At 39.2% G+C, this 16997-nt stretch overlaps 1 protein-coding gene and 1 non-coding gene across 2 annotated transcripts in view; one reads left to right on the top strand and one right to left on the bottom strand.

Moving 5' to 3' along the window:
• The window catches only part of LOC109702864 (uncharacterized), a 260263-nt gene that overhangs the window by 174269 nt on the left and 68997 nt on the right, over positions 1-16997 (top strand). The window lies entirely within an intron of this gene.
• Positions 14850-14953, bottom strand: LOC141417044 (U6 spliceosomal RNA). Its single transcript, XR_012441674.1, has one exon. It is a non-coding gene; the product is annotated as a U6 spliceosomal RNA (small nuclear RNA).

Below are 16997 nucleotides of genomic sequence, written 5' to 3'. Positions count from 1 at the left end.
CTTGAATGGCTTTCCTTTTGTTCCATTTATTCTGTGAAATTGCAGTTTACTTAAGCAGTTAGGATTTTTTTAATCATTATTTGTGTGTAAGAGTTTAATGATGGAATGATGCCTTAGGATGCATGTTTCGTAAACTTTTGTACAGAAGTAGGAAAAATTCTTTCATGGGCCCGTGGAGGAAATAAAACTTATTTAGGAAAATTTGCTGGTAAGTGAAATTATCCTTTGATCTTTCCTGGATATGTGCTTATTTATTGTGTGGTTTGTGAAAAATTGGAATTACATTATTCATTTAATTTTATCTTGTATTAAATAGGATTTAAGTTTGATTATATCTTGTTTGTGTTCATTAACCCTGATGTTGAACATTTTAAGGCATGGTCTTTGTTTTGTCTCTGCTCTTGTTTCTTTTTCCTGGCAGTACTGTGGTTTGAAGTCAAGTCTGCAAACTTGATTTGTTGTTCCCTATGTTTGTATCCTGGTGCAATCACTATTGAAGATGCTGGACAAGCAGTTAAGAGTTAAAGCAAGTTCATGCCACAGACCAGGAGTTAAGAGTAAAGCAAACACAAAGTTTATTGAAAGACAGAAAATCACCCCGAAAGGTGAGACTTAGAGAAAATACTAAGTCAGACAATGACTGAAGTCTAGGTAATGATATAGAGAGCATTAACTGCCTTATGTCTAAATAGTTGACCTTTTAATGAAGTTTGTGTTTATTTGGCAATGAGTCAGCTTCTCAATGAAATCAGCCACATGTCTATCCCTATTCCCATCAAACTTTGGAGCATTACAAGAAAGTCTGGTCAGCTTGCCCTGGCCCTGGGGCCCCCATGTTGCAGCTGCATTTTTTTATTTTGATTAGAGGCTTGGTATTTTTGTGAGAAACCTATGTTTCTCATGCTCCTTTTACATGTTTGTAGCTAATGTGCCTCTCTTATCCAAAGTGGAGTCACGTCTGTCATTGCTTCCCTTATGTTATCAACAAAACAACAACAACAACAACAAAACAAAAGCAAATGCTGGGATGATAGGCACGGGACACTGTAACTGTGAAAATGGTCAGATTTTGTTTTTCCTGTTTTCAAATGCAATTTGGTCATTGTCAATGACATTAGAGAATGGAATGCATGTTTTCATGCAGAACCTGGGTTTGTCTTTCCCTTGTGGGTTAAAGAGATTCTGATTTAAGCCAGCATAGTATGATGCCTGTTCTGTTATGAATCAGTTTTCTGTTTATATTAAAGCCCTGTGAAAGCTGATTTCCTATTCTCTGAGATCTGTTTGTGAATCTCTTTTCCTTTTTTTTCTTTGTCTTTCATTTACTTTTTACTTTTCTGCTCTGATAATGAGGGGAATTTATTGAGAGACTGGTCAGAAACACAGCTGAGATCAGGGATTTGGACTGGCAAACTGGTCACAGGAACTCTACCATATAATTCTTTCTTCCAGTTAATGTCCCTAGGGAACATGTGTGTGTGTGGATGGAGAGATTTTCTGTTGTCATGAAATGAAGTAGGCATGAGATTCAGTGACATCTAGTGGATGAATACTAAAGACATTTAAACATCGTGCAACGGTCAGGACATTGTCCACAATTAAATATTAATCTCCTAATGTTGCTAGTGCTGAACTTGAGAAACCTTGTTGTAATTGGATCATTCCATTGCTGCTGTAACACTGTTCATCATTACTGGACCATACAGTGTGCTGTCATTTCACTTTCTTTGTACTGGGCTATAATCCAGATTATTTTATGTGCTAAGCAAGCACTATATGACTGAGCTATATTACCAACTTTATGTACATATATATTTCAGACATGGTTTCCCTGTGAAGTCCAGACTGTTCTTGAACACTTCATTTTTTTGGTGGTAATGGGATTTGAACTCAGGATTCATGCATGCTAGCTCAGGCTCTATCACTTGAGTCACTCCAGCAGACCATTATTGTGTTTGACAGTTTCAACATAGTGTCTTGCAAACTATTTGCCTGGGCTGGTATTGAACCTCAATCGTTCTGATCTCTGCCTACTGAGTAGCTACAATGACAGGCATGAGCCCCTTCCACTAGCTGTGACCTGGAACATTTGATCATCATGGCTGATCCTTCACAAGGGCTGACATGAAGTCTTGTCCCTCCATGCCTTGCTTCAATTGCTGTCATTTGTTTCTGCCGTTCATCTCTTCTTTGCTTCCTTTCTTTCTTCCTTTTCCTACTTATTCTTTCTTCATTCCTCCTTTCTTTTCATTCTTCACTCATTTGGCTTGGCAACTTTTTCTAAATTATCTGCTCTATCATGTAAATATTTCTTTTTGCAGACAAATGCCTATTGTACATGTAACTGGTTTCTTAGTTTGTAGATATTATTGTCATATCAGTTTTGGACAGTGCATATGTGTTTCCCCAATATTCCATCTACGTCTTAACTTTACCCACAACATGTTTTGATCAGAAACCCTAAATGATAAGCCAGGCACTGTCAGATTCATAAGCTCTTCTTACATGAAACTGCCTAAATGTCTCTTTCTGTTCTCCTGTCCTCAGAGATTTATAATCCTATTGAAATATTGTCTCATTCCTGGAATCTATGCATGCCCAATGAACACTTTCCAAAAGCAGCCCCATGGTACTGAGTTAAAACCTCAGAAATGGGAGGAACACCTCTGTGTATCAATATGTGGATCTTCTTTGCAGTGCTCACCCATTTCCCACTTGCACCACTCCTTCTTTAGCTGTTCTTGTCCTCTGTTTACAAGTCCAAGACTGACTTCACCTTACAGTAATTGGCTTCATCCCTGTACTCTCAACTGCACCTTATGCATGGTCATCACACCAACACTAATGATTTTTTTTTTGGTGGTATTGGGCTGTGAACTCAGGTATGTCAGGTATTCATACTTCAAAAGCAGGTGCTTTACTGATTCAGCCACATTTCCAGTCCATTTTCCTCTGGGTCTCATCAGTTATTTGCCTAGTTTGACTTTGAGCTGCAATCCTGATCTCAGTCTCCCAAGTAACAAGGATTATTGATGTGAGGCATCAGCAACCAGCCCAACATTGATCATTTAATGCAGAAAAAGTCACAATGGTTGCAGTGTTTGGTTTCAGGTGTGCTGTTGTAATTGCCTGGAACACTGTCTCCTGCAGTCAAAAAATGATAATCACAGACAATAGGGTAAGCATCAGAACAGAGTTTTATTTAATGAGAGAGGAAAAGTGTAGAAAATCTCCTATACACATGGGAGAGGTCTCAGAAAGGCAGAACTCATGAGACTCATTGAGTAGTGGTTTCTATAAGAAGTTTTATTTCCTAGTTGAAGGAAAACTGCTTGTGTCTTTGTATGACTGGTCCATTTAGAGGATGTATGGCATCATCAATCAATGTGTTTCATAAAGACACTGTGCTTCCCCTCTTTCCCATCCCCATAGCCCTGAGATCTGGCACCCTGGCTTAGAGGGCATGGCTTACATAACAGTATTATTTTCACCTTAATGTATTGTTAGACAATCAAATGTAAAGTCTTCTCATGCCCCCTGCTTCATTGGAACCCTGACCTTCATTATGTTTGTCACCAGATGATTTTTCTCAGGGAATTTAAAAGTGTTTGTGTATCCATTGGAAATTGTTTTTTATCTCAATCCTACACTTGGTGATAAATCCATTCATTTCTGTAGATAAATTCCAAACTATGTGTAATGTGTTTACCTTTAACAGACTCGTGTTTGTTTGGTTTTTTTGGCGATACCAAGACTTGAACTCAGGACCTCATGCTTGCTAGGTAGGTGCTCTACCTCCTCAGCCACTCACTAACCATTTACACGTCTCTTAATTATAGGTTGACTTAATGACCAGAGGTTCATGTAAACTTATGTATTTGTAAATACATAAGTCCAATGTAAACTTACATTGTCTAATGTGAACTTATGTATTTGTCTTTCATATGCTTTCCTACCAATGGCCCAAATGGGAAAAGATTTCCTCTGTCACCTTCATATCTGACGCATTTCCACCACATGGAGCTCAGCCCTTGATCTCACTTCAGGCTTTCCCTATAGCTAGACCAGCACTCAAAGTCAGCACTGACTGGATCAGCAATCAACCCTTGCTGGAAGTTCCCAGAGATAGAACAATGCAGGGATCTATCATTGCTAAAGTGCCACACTCAGGAGTTTATTAAAATGGCCTCCCAACACTGCACCTTGGGAATACCTAGCAGAAGAGAGAACTTTCCTAGTGCCAGCATGTTATGCAGAGTGTATTTGTCTTTAGACTCTGTGCTGAGAGCAGTGTTTGTTGTGGCTCCTAAGTCTCTTGCTTCTTTCAACCCATCCCTGTGCTACATATCCAGGTTTACTTTCTCTCCAAGTGTGCACTATGTACATATTTGATGTTCATATATTTCTGTCTGTTTTTGAAAACACCACACTGCATATTTTGTAAGCTTCTTGGTTTGGTATACATAGGTGTACCCTCTGACCCTGTGCATTCCACAGGCTTATGCTTTTTTTTCTCTCTCTCTCCTGATACTCAATTGTCTACTTTGTATAGGGTGCTGCCCTCTACTGAACCTTCAGTGCCTTCCCATCATTGCCCAATTTGAAAGATAATGCTTCACAACCTTTTTGGCTCTATGTCTCAGATGTACTAATAATTCACTGATGCATTAGTCCAGCCCCCATCTTCACATTTATTAGTGACTTGTGTAGATACTGATCCCTCCCTTCAATCTTACTGACATGCTCCGTGTTTTATGTATTAATCATATGATATGGTTTCATTTTCCTTGTCATCTGTCTCTATTAGTGATTTTTTAAATATTTACTACAAGGATTACATAAAAATATATTCTGGCTATTCAATATTTAACAAACAAAATCTTAGCTATAGTTGAATATCAAGGCAGTTTACTTTTATTTTCTTGCCACTCCACATTAGATATTATTCATGTCACACTTTACATCTCTCTTTATATCTCTTTACATCTCTCTTTATATCCATTAAGAAATATTATGTGTTATTTGTATTTAATGCTTGTTTCTCACTAAAGTTTAAAAAATTTTGGTTATGCTGGGATTTGAACTCAAGGCCACGCATTTGCTATACAGGCACTCTACCACTTGAGCCACTCCACTAGCCATGAAGTTAAAAAATTTTTACTCTTACAGCATTTGAGTATTCTGAATGTAACTAAAATTTACCTTTACTCACTGGGATTAATGCTCTCAAATTTTTATACCATTTTAAGGTCACTTTGTTTAATTGTAAAAACTGTTACCATTTAAGGCTGATATCATAGTTCTGAGCATCTTCCTCATTTGTATGTGAGGCCTGTACCACTGTACCAGAAAATGAAAGAGGGCCTAATGTCATGCTTCTGGTAGTTGGAATGAGAAAATTGACTTCATGGCCTAGGTTTTCAGACACCTTTTTAGACAATATCCACATTTTCAGCCAAGCAAATTAAAATGTGCTAACACAGGCGATGTGATTATTACATACATGTAGAAATGGGAGTTATATGTGAGCAATATTCTACACAGGAATCAAGAATCAAGAAGATCCCAACCTTTTTCTAGCTCAGAAAAGCAGACTGCTTTATCCAAGGCCACAATGGAATGCCCATTCTAAGATTGTACATATTCTATTGCATTGCACATTGCTTGGATGCACTACACAGAGGAGAAGTCTCTCTGTTGAGTTAGGAGCAGGTAAGGGTTTAACTTGGGAGTTTGCCATGCCCTGGTGCCCCTCCTTCAACTCTGAAAATGATCTCTCCTTCAGCACCTTAGTATTTGCCAGCAGGGAGCTGTCACCTGGAGTCAGTTTAAGGTTCTGACCTGAACCTGAGATGTTTTTCCTGGAAGCTTTGAACAGGCTTTGTCTTAAGCCTGTTCTTCAGAGATTTTAATCACATAAATCTTATGTTGTGATTCAATCAGCACTATGCATGAAAATACAAATACTGAACAGGTAACAGCCACAAGGCATTGCAAGTTTCAACCTCAGAAAGAACAGCAACCCCCAAGTGTGTCCATGTGTGTGCTCTGCTTTCCAGAGAGTGCTTTGCATGTCCTCCCTGTCACCACTCCTAAAGTTGTTTTCAGTAGATCTAGAGCCTAGTTAGAAAGGAGAGAAACTGTGTAGAAACCACCAAGGGGAACTTCTTTGCCTTTGGTCTTCAGGCTCAAATCTGACCTTATTTTAGAGTCACTGGCTCCAGACCTCTACTCTCTACAGCAAGTTACTCACAGACATCACACCAGCATTCAAAATTTAATACAGATAAATGTCACAATCACATTTTTGAGTGAAGAACAAGCAGTCTCTGATGTGTTCTTATGTAAACATACACTAGAAAATAAAACAAGCCAGATACTTCATATTGACTTATAAAACTTGCAAATCATTATTCCTTTGAGAATACAGAGATGGTGGCATAGTATTATTTTCAACTTAGCACATTTTAAGGTAAGACAATTAATGAGATATCCCCCTGCTTCATTGGTTCTCTGACCTTCACAGTTCATGACTATCAGCAGATTTCTCTCCCTGGGTGCTTATATGTCTTCTTCCCTTTGAAACTCTTATTTTAGTCCCAATTCCACTCCCAGGGATAAATTCAGTCATTTCTGTAGCTAATCCTAAACTGCATATAATGGTTTTCTGTTTAACATACAATTTTCATCTGGTGTAATCACCAGAGGCTCTCTCATGCCTCCATATTTAAACTCTTCATTTGAAACTCTCTTTCAGGAACTATTGTGATATTTTGGAAGAGAATGCTGATCCTTTTTTTGCTTCTGTCACCTGTAAGCTGTGTCTCCACCTTCGCAAGGAGGACACATACAGAATATTCTAAATAGATCATCAACTTTGGTAAATTCTGTGGTTCACAGCACAAGCCTTGGGAATCCACATTTTAATAAGAGTTTTAGTACTATCCTCACCTAAAGTCAGGATTTCATGTTCTTTGTGTTTGTGCACAATTGCTCAAAGCATAATTTCAGATAATTTTATTATATTGGCAATACCACCTCATAGAAGAAGTGCTTACTGGCCTTGGGATGGATTTGGGGTTGTATGAAATTTACCACCTAAATGTTGAATAGTATGTTTCCTCTACTGTGGGGAAACCCTCAGAACCTCCAAAGCCTCTTGGAAAGGATTGGAGTCACTACAGCTGTTGTGCAACAGCCCTAAGAGAGATTGCAACAGTCCAAAAGGATAGTTGCTGAACTCCCCCGTTATCTTTCTGCATAGGACTGGGAAGATCCTGTCCCAAGAACATGATGTTCCCCACTTGGGCTCGTAGCCATAGCAACATGACAGCCAATCCCAGTACTGAGGTCAAAGGAAACCTGGGAACTGCCATGTACTCCTTCCTGCTTTTCTGCACTGCTTAAATACACTCTTCAGGAAATAAACTATGCCACTGCTGCCTGGCACAACCCTGAGTTCATATCATTATTTCCTGCTTGAGCACCCAAGACCAGAGTCGGAGCCCCTGCTGCAGCTGGACTGTGGCAAGTAGTGTCATGACTTGGATCCACTCTGAATGTCTTGGCAATATAATTCAAGGAGGGACAGGCTCACTGTGGAGCCCCAACCCAAGGTGTCCTGAACCATAAGTTGGGGGATGGAGTGGGGAGCTCACTGAGTTCAGAACATAGGCATTTCTTACAGCTACTGCACTGTTTGCTAAAAAGTAAGGGTATATCTTATACCCAGGGACAAATTGAGATTCTATAGAGACAGATATCCGATTTAATCCTTGGTTTCCGGAGCATGGACCTTTGGATCCTGATAGCTGGAAACAGATAAGAGAAAATGTAAAAAGAGCTCACCAAAGAGGGGAAAATAATTCCTATTCATTTTTTTGGCATGTGGTCCTCTATTCATTATTGCATGGGACCTCTAGCAGATCCTTCTAAAGAGGCTCATGAATCAAGTCTTCTGGAGAACAATAAGGGCAATTGTCTGGAGACAATAAGAAAGATAATAAGAAGGACAATAAGGAGGAGAAAAAGCCTCCCCCCAAAAAACAGGTAAAATTTAAATTTTCCTCTATAGAGGATTCTGTACCACCTTATGCTGGCCTTTACCCATCATTGGCCCCATTTCAGGTTGATCTTCAGACTGGTGCCATACCTAAGGTAAGAACAAAACAGAGAGAAGAAAATGAAGAAGTTTCCCTAGAAAAACTTTCAAGCAACTCTTAAAGGAGGTTGGGAATAATGACCCTTCTCTTCCACCTTTGGCTCTTTCATCTTCAGAGAATCCTCTGGCCCTTCCAGTCATCCTGGGGCCTCAGGAACAATGAAGGAATGAGCCCATTTCTCTTGAGGTACTTAGAAGATTTAGATATTCAGCCAGGGAGTATGGGGCTAGTGGTTCCTACACTCGTACTGTATTGGAAAATCTGAGTTGAGAAATTTGTACACCATGGTACTACAAGCAGTTACCCCAAGCTTGCCTTAGCCCTGATGATTTCCTTATATGGAGACCAAAATATGATGAATGTGATGAACAGGCACAAAAAAATAGACATACAGGTGTTCCTTTAACTGAGGACTAACTGCAGGGGGTTGGTCCATTTGCCAATGCCCTTCAACAGATGCAAGGTATGCCCCAATATTTTGATCAGGTAAGAATTTGTGCCAAGAGAGCTTGGAGCAGCCTCCATGACTCAGGTAGAGAATCAACTGAAAGATTCTAGCAACTTAAGCAAAAGGCCAATGAGCTGTGGGCTGAATTCTTGGCTCCTGTAACATGTGCTATCAGCCACAGAATTCAACAAGTAGATGCACAAAGGTTCTTGTTCCATCAGATTGCATATGAGGGAGGCTACCAAAGAATGCAAACAAGCTATTAGACCAGTAAAGAATGGAGATCTTTCTACTTGGGTTTCTGCTAGCCAGGATATTGGCACCCAAACCTATATGGCCACCGCTCTTGCAGCCACCCTAACAAAAGGGAGCCCTACTCTCTCCCACACTACATGCTTTGGATGTGGACAAAAAGGCCACTGGAAAAGAGACTGCCCTGAGGGCAAAGGTTACCAGGGCCCAAAGCATGTCCCACCAGGAGGAAAACCTTCTAAAATGTGCCCACGATGCAATAAAGGTTATTATTGGGCTAAAGACTGTAAATCCAAATATCATGCTGATGGGAGACCTTTAAACAGGTCTGGGGGCAGCCTTCAGCCCCACCCCAAGAAGGAACAATTTTCTGCATCCAGTGGAAATCTCCTGGAGTTCAGGATTTAATCTCCTGGCCTTAGAGGCATTAACCATCTCTCCAGGTAATACATCAGTCCCAGTAACATGTCATTTCTATAATTCTGTAAGAGAATTAACAGGAATAATCATGGGGACTGAAAAGTATCTTCTTCAAGACTAACTGTGCATCCTTATTATACTATGTTGCAATCCAAGTCTCCAACAATAGTCTATGTTTCTAGCTCTAGACAATGGTTGGGATTAGAGAAGGATGCCAAGATTGCAATATTTTTTCCTTTACCATCTGAGACCTCTCCTCAAATATATTGGACTCAACCCATTTTATATCAAAGGCCCTTAGCTACTGTCTATATAAGGGGAATAGTTTTTTGAGGTCTTCTAGACACAGGAGCAGATAAGAGTTTTATCCCTCAATCTTTATGGCCTAAACATTGGGAAACAAAAAGAGGAACCACAGTACCAGCAGTAGGGGGACCACAATTAGCTAAAGTTAGTGCAGAGGTACTCCGATGGGAGGATGACGAAGGCAATTCAGGGATTTTTCAACCTTTCATAATTACAGGACTACAATTGTGCTTATTGGGGGAGAGACATAATGCAACAATTGCGCATTACTCTCACCACGCACAAAGCTCAACCTTGGGAGGAGGCTCTTTCCCAGGTTCAACAAGATAAGACAATCATAAGACCTTGGGGAGAGGCCCTTTCCCAATGTTCTCCTGTTGCAATGGCCTTGGTTATTCTTGTAACCACTCCCCCTCCTAGGGGCCACTGAGATGAAGTCCTGGACCACAGCTATACCACTTAAATGGTTGATGAGTGAGCTTATATGGATTGATCGGTGGCCACTTTTGGGGAAAAAATTACAATAGGCTCATATTTTGGTAGAACAACAAGAAAAAGCTGGACATGTGGAGCCTTCTAATAGTCCATGGAATAGTCCTAATTTTGTAATAGAAAATCAGGCCAAAGGAAAATAAAGATTAATACATGACCTTTGAGGCATTAATAAAGCTATGCAAGCAATGGGAGCTTTACAACCTGGCCTTCCTTCTCCTGCCATGATTCCTGCAGGATTTGCAATTATAATTATAAGTTTAAAAGATTGCTTTTTTACCATCCCATTACATGACAATGATAAGGAAAAATTTGCCTTTACTTTGCCATCCATTAATAATGAAAAACCAGCTGAACAATATCAATGGAAATCATTACATCAAGGTATGAAAAACAGCCCCACCATATGTCAGGCCAATGTCCATGCCGATCTTACACCCTTCTATAAAAATGGCCACAAATGAAATGTTTTCATTATATGGATGATCTTTTAATTGCTCATCCCTCATTTACACTATTACATCAGGCTCTCAGAGACTTAGAAAGATGCCTAACCAAGGAAGGTTTAAGTATAGCTCCTGACAAAACATAGCTCTGTCCACATTCAAATATTTGGAACACACTATAATTGATAATAGAGCCAAACCTCCTAAACTAAAATTAGACATAAAAGAGGTTATGATATTAAATAAATTACAGACACTATTAGGAAACATTAATTGGATTCAGCCTTTTCTTAAGATTCCCTTGGACTCTTTAAAACCTGTATTTGAATTATTAAAAGGAGACTCACAATTAAACTCATTAAGAAAATTAACTCCAGAAACACAACAATCTATACAACTTGTTGAAACCACTCTTCAACATAGTTTCATCAACAGGATAGACCCCAGTCAACCCCTCCAGCTATTCATATTGGGTACTCCAATTACTCCAACAGGGGCTATTATACAATAGCCAAATAAAATGATAAAGATTCTCTTTACCCATAACACACCCCATAGGACTATTACTCCCTATTTACAAGAGGTAATATGTCTAATTATGAAGGGAAGACAAAGATGCAAACAATTGTCTGGCAATGATCTGTCACTCATAGTTACTCCCTTCACCAATATTCAGATAGACTATCTTTATCAACAAAACTATTTATGATAAATTGCAATTAGTAATTACTCAGGATAATTTGACAATCACTATCCCAAAGACACCTCCATAAAATTTTTAACTTCTCAGGCCTGGATTCTACATTGCATCACAGCCACCAAACCCCTAGTCAATACAATCATTGTATGTACTGATGGTTCCAGTAAAGAAGAGCTGTTTATAGCATTTACTCCCCCTCGGGGACATGTACAGAACAAATAAACATTACAACTCCAGGAGCAACTGCACAACATGCCAAAATCTTAGCGGTTCTTGCAGCCCTGCAAGCTCTCCCTAGTCAATATAGTTTCAGACTATAGTCTAGTCAATATAGTTTCAGACTCCCAATATGTAGTTAAAGCCATTAACCTATTGAAACAACTAGACTAATAGGAGATCCCAATTGTACCATTTTTCAGTTATTCACACAGGCTTAATTGATCATTCAGGCTTGTACTTTTCTATTTTTTATTACCCATATCTGTTCACATACAGGCCTGCCTGGCCCTATGACCAAGGGAAATCAAGCAGTAGATCAGCTCATCTCTTTCACTGCTGTTGAGAACTCTCAAAATCCTTCTTCCATCTTTCAACAGGTCTTACAAAAGCCACTCTTTACTGCACCAGAGTGCTAACATGTTACACAAACAGTTCCCAACCTTGATTTGAGACCAGTGTAAACATATTATTAGGGCCTGCCCCACCTGCAGTGCTCTTCTACCTTTGGGCCCTAATACTGGCATCAACCCTCCTGGTCTTATAGAAAACCATATCTGGAAAACTGAGGTCACTCATAGTCTCCAGTTTGGCACCTTAAAATATGTTCATGTGACAGTGGACACATACTCTGGTGTCCTCTGTGCCTCACCCCACACAGGAGAAACTACCATACATGCCCTTTGTCACCTGCTTGGTGCTTTTGCAAACTTTGGAATTCCAAAGTCCATAAAGATGGACAATGGTCCTTCCTATACAAGTAAAAAATTTCAAGAATTCTGTACATTATCAGACATCACTCACAATACTGGGATTCCTTACAATCCTCAAGGCCAAGCCATTGTAGAGCAACAACATCAAAGGATCAAAAACCAACTTTTTAAAATAAAAAAGGGGGAGTTCATGCCCAAGTCTCCACATACCCAATTACATCTCATCCCATTAACTTTAAATTTTTTCTCACTTGAAGATCAAGGCATTACACCTATGGAAAAGCACTTCTGTGCATGGAACACCTGCCCACCTGTGCCTGTTCTTTGGAAGAATTTAGAGACAAACACATGGCAAGGAACTGACCCTTTACTAACTACAAGTCGAGGATATGATTTTGTCTTTCAGGAACATGAACAATGACCAAGATGGCTGCCTCTCCAATGAATCAAACCAATCACAGCTGCTGATGAGACCCATGAGGAGACTTTGGCTAGACAAACTTAATCCTAGTCATGGGTTTAATTTTGGACATAAAGGACTAATAGACATAGGTGGACTCATGGCTAAAATGACTAATTACTCAAGAAACTGACACAAAAAAGAAAAATTCCTAAACACCCTTTTCATAAAAAATAAAAAAAGGGGAGATGAGGGAAACCCTCAAAACCCCCAAAACCTCTTGGAAAGGAGCGGAGTCACTGCAGCTTTTGTGCAACAGCCCTAAGAGAGATTGCAACAGTCCAAAAGTATAGTTGCTGAACTCCCTGTTCTCTCTATGAGTGGGACTGGGAAAACCCTGTCCTGAGAGCATGATGTTCTGCACTTGGGCTCGTAGCCATAGCTACGTGACAGCCAATCCCAGTACAGAAATCAAAGGAAACCTGGGGACTGCCATGTGCTCCTTCCTGCTTTTCTGCACTGCTTCAATACACTCTTCAGAAAATAAACTACGCCACTGCTGCCCGGCACAACCCTGAGTTCATGTTGTTATTCGCTGCTTGAGCACCCAAGACCAGAGTCGGAGCCCCCACTGCAGCTGGACTGTGGCACTCTACTGAACAGAAATCTGTTTTGTCTTTATCACACCTTTATCCTTTATGTTGTCTTTAACCTTGCTTCTTCTTTTTCCTTTTACTTTATTTCTTAGTTGTTGTTTATTTTCTCTTTACTTTCATTTCATTGTTTATGCTACATTTTTCTCATTTCTATTGTATAGCTATTTCTATTGCATTAATTTTTCTTAAATAGTTTTTATTTTATTCTTGCTCCTCTCTTCGTGCAGTTACTGTAGTGGAACATTATTTTCCCCTGTGAGGCAAACTAGAGAGTGAACTATCCAGTATTAGGAATTTGTAATAGGAAGTGCAAGAATTCCAGTGTACAACATATTATTGTTTTGGCCAGCTACCCAATAGGTATTTATATTCTACTGTAAATTTAAAAATAGTTCCAATGAGGTGTCAGAATTACTATGTGATTTGTGAATATAGATAGAGTGTTGCAGTGGTCTGCAGCAGTATGGTGGGTTTCTGTTAACCCAGTGGGGAGGAGGATGACTGAGAAAACTATTCAGGGAACAGATTCAGAGATCAGGTTCAACTTTAATGTGTAATAAGCAGCAGTTAAATATTCTGTTTAGAGGAAGTTTACCAGGTTCAGAAGTTTACTAGGTGTGCAAGCAAGAATTGAGGAGGTAACACAGACACCAGTCAGCTCTAATGGTCAGAGTGTTTATACAATCATCTCTATTGCAAACAAGGCTTTATCACAAGTGAGCAGGTTGCTCTACTTGTTTTCAGCCAGGGCAAGATACAATTGCTTTAACACTTTCCCTGCCAGACCAGTGTGGCTGCTTGCCTGGGAGTCCTCCACAATAGAGAATGAGATTGTGATGACCATGAACTGGAGTAAGTATTTGGAGGACCCATAATTATGTGACGTTCTTGGAAAGAGTCTCTATCTCAACTGCTGTGACTTTCACAATTCCTCTTGTAGATGTGTGTGGGATGTGTTAGGATACACTAATTTTTGAGTATGTGCTACCACTTCTGCTTGGCTTGGTTTCATAAACAGATATGATAGATGATGTAATTGAGAAAAAATTTAACTGAAAAAATGTGCAAAAGGGTTCATCTGTCCCACAAGTGGAAATGCACAATGTACTGAAACCTGTCATTATACTTGGTGTAGTTTTACACACATCTTCAGCGAAGGCAGGCTGATGACAAGTTTGAGGTCCATCAAGCAATACAGCAAGTTCAGGGCAGCCTGGGCTATACAGGGAGACCCTGTGTCAATGAATAACACTCCAAATCTTTTTAAAAACAAGTAAAAGTCTGGTGAAAATTCTTCATCTATGTTGAACGCTGCATAAGTAATAAGAACAAGCTGTAAATTTGTACAGAATGTTCTAGAAAATGCAATCTGGCTATAAATATATTGTTTATCATTCATAAAAACTATGTAAATCTAATTTTTACCCCTGAACATCTGCTTTATGTTTCTCATTCTGGTGCCTATTAGTAAATCCAGCTGCAATGGAACCTGATGCAGTAGGACTGCTGAAGCCCATAAATTAGACACTAGCAGCTCTCTATTTCAAATGATAACAAGTCAATGAAAGAAAGTATGTGGATTAATGTGACATAATTCTCTAAGTAATGTTTGAATTTTGTGGGTACTGTCTTTTTATTTTTAATATGAAATGCTTCAGAAATTTGCATGCCATCCTTGTGCAGGGCCATGTTAATCTGCTCTGTATCATTCTATTTTCAATATAGGTGCTACTTAAGTGAACATGATACTGACTGCTTTAATCAGATCTGTTGATAAGGGGTTTCAATTTTGATTTAAATCTGTGTTGGATTCATGACAGAATCCAAATACACTTTTAATTTTCCACTTGGCTTTAATTTCTTGTAATATTTAAATATTTATCCTTAATATGCTTATCTACCAATGGCCCAAACAGAAAGAGATTTCATCTGTCCCCTTCATATCTGACCATATTCCTACCACATGGAGCACTGCCCTGATCTTACTTGAGGCCTTCCCTTATAGCTAGACCAGCATTCCAGGCCAGCACACACTGGATCAGCAACTGACCCTTGCTGAAAGTTCCAGGGATAGCAAAATACAGGGACCTTTCAGTGCTAAGGTTCCAGGGTCAGGAGTTTATCAAAATGGCCTCCCACCCATGCACCTTGACTGACTGCCTAGAAGAAGAAAGAACTTTCCTAGTGCCATCATGTTATGCAAAGTTTATGTGTCTTTAGTCTCTGTACTAAGAGCAGTGTTCTTTGTGTGTGTGGTTCCTGAACTCTTGTTTATTTCATTTCAGTCCCTGACCTGTGCTACACAATGAAGCTTTCTTTCTCTCCCAATTTGCACTATGTCCATATTCTTATGTGCATATATTTATATTGTCCATGAAACTGTACTGCATATTTTGTGAGGCTCTTTCTTCCTTTTTCTTAAGTGTTCCCTCTGACCCTGGGCTTTCCATGGGCTTATGCTTTTTTTCTCTCCCTGTCTCCTGATCTTCAATTTTCTACTTTGTATAGTGTGCTGTCCACTACTGAACTTTCAGTGCCTTCCATCATTGCCCACTACCTTTTGGACTCTATGCCTCAGAGGTACTAATAATTCACTAGTGCCTCCAGTCCAGTCCACCATCTTCCTGTTTATTAATGACTTGTGTAGATACTGATTCCTGCCTCCAATCTTACTGACATGCTCTGTAGTTTATGTATTATTGATATGATGTGGTTTCACTTGTTTTTCCTTGTCATTGTGGATCTATTAGAAGTGTTTTCTTCATAGTTACCACAAGGGTTACATAAAATGTATTTTGGCTATTCAAAATTTAGCAATCAAAAACTTAGCTAGAGTTGAATATAAAGATAATTTGCTTTTATTTTCTTCCCACTCCACATTCAATATTGTTCATGTCACACTTAAGATCTCTCTGTGTTTTACATCCATTAAGAAATATTGTGTTTATTTGTTTTTAATATTCGTTTCTCACTTACTGAATTTAAATTTTTATTTTTTGTTGGTACTGAGGTTTGAACTCCAAGCCTCACATTTGCTAAGTGCTTACTCTACCCGTTGAGCCACTCCAGCAGTCATGAAATTAAAAACATTTTACACTCTGCCATGCAGTATTTGAGTAGTCTAAATATGACTAAAATTTATCTTTACACAATGGGACTAAAACTCTCACAATTTCATGCCATTTAGGTTACTTTTTTACCACTTTAGTGAAGGCTGATCTCACAGTGATGAACTTCTTCATCTTTTGCATGCAAGGCCTACTGGCATGTGAGTGAGGGTCTGATGTCATTCTTCAGGTAGTTGGAATGAGAATGTTGGCTTCATGGCCTAGAGTTTCTGACTCATCATTATACAATCTACCGATTTTCAGCCAAGCAAGTTAAAATGTGCCAACACATGAATGTGATTATTACATACATGTAGAAATGGGAGTTAAATGCCAGCTATATTCTACAGAGGAATCAAGATGAAGTAAAACCAAACCTTTTTCTTGCTCAGAAAAACAGCCTGCATTAGGCAAGGCCACAATAAAATGCCTATTCTAAGTTTATACATATTCCATAGCATTGCACATGCTACTTGGATGCACCTGTAGAGGATAAGGCTCTGTGTTGAGTTAGGAGCAGGTAAGGATTTAGCTCTAAGATTTTGCCATGCCCTGGTGCCACTCCTCCAACACTAAAATGATCTCTCATTCAGCACCTTAGTATTTGCCAGCAAAGAACTGTCACCAGGAGTTAGTTTAAGATTCTGACCTGAACAAACTGCCAAAATCATGAAACCTT

This window comes from Castor canadensis, chromosome 14 (assembly GCF_047511655.1).
Source record: "Castor canadensis chromosome 14, mCasCan1.hap1v2, whole genome shotgun sequence".
Lineage (NCBI taxonomy): Eukaryota > Metazoa > Chordata > Mammalia > Rodentia > Castoridae > Castor > Castor canadensis.
Note: the sequence above shows the minus strand (reverse complement) of the source record. Positions and strands in the feature narration are given on the sequence as shown.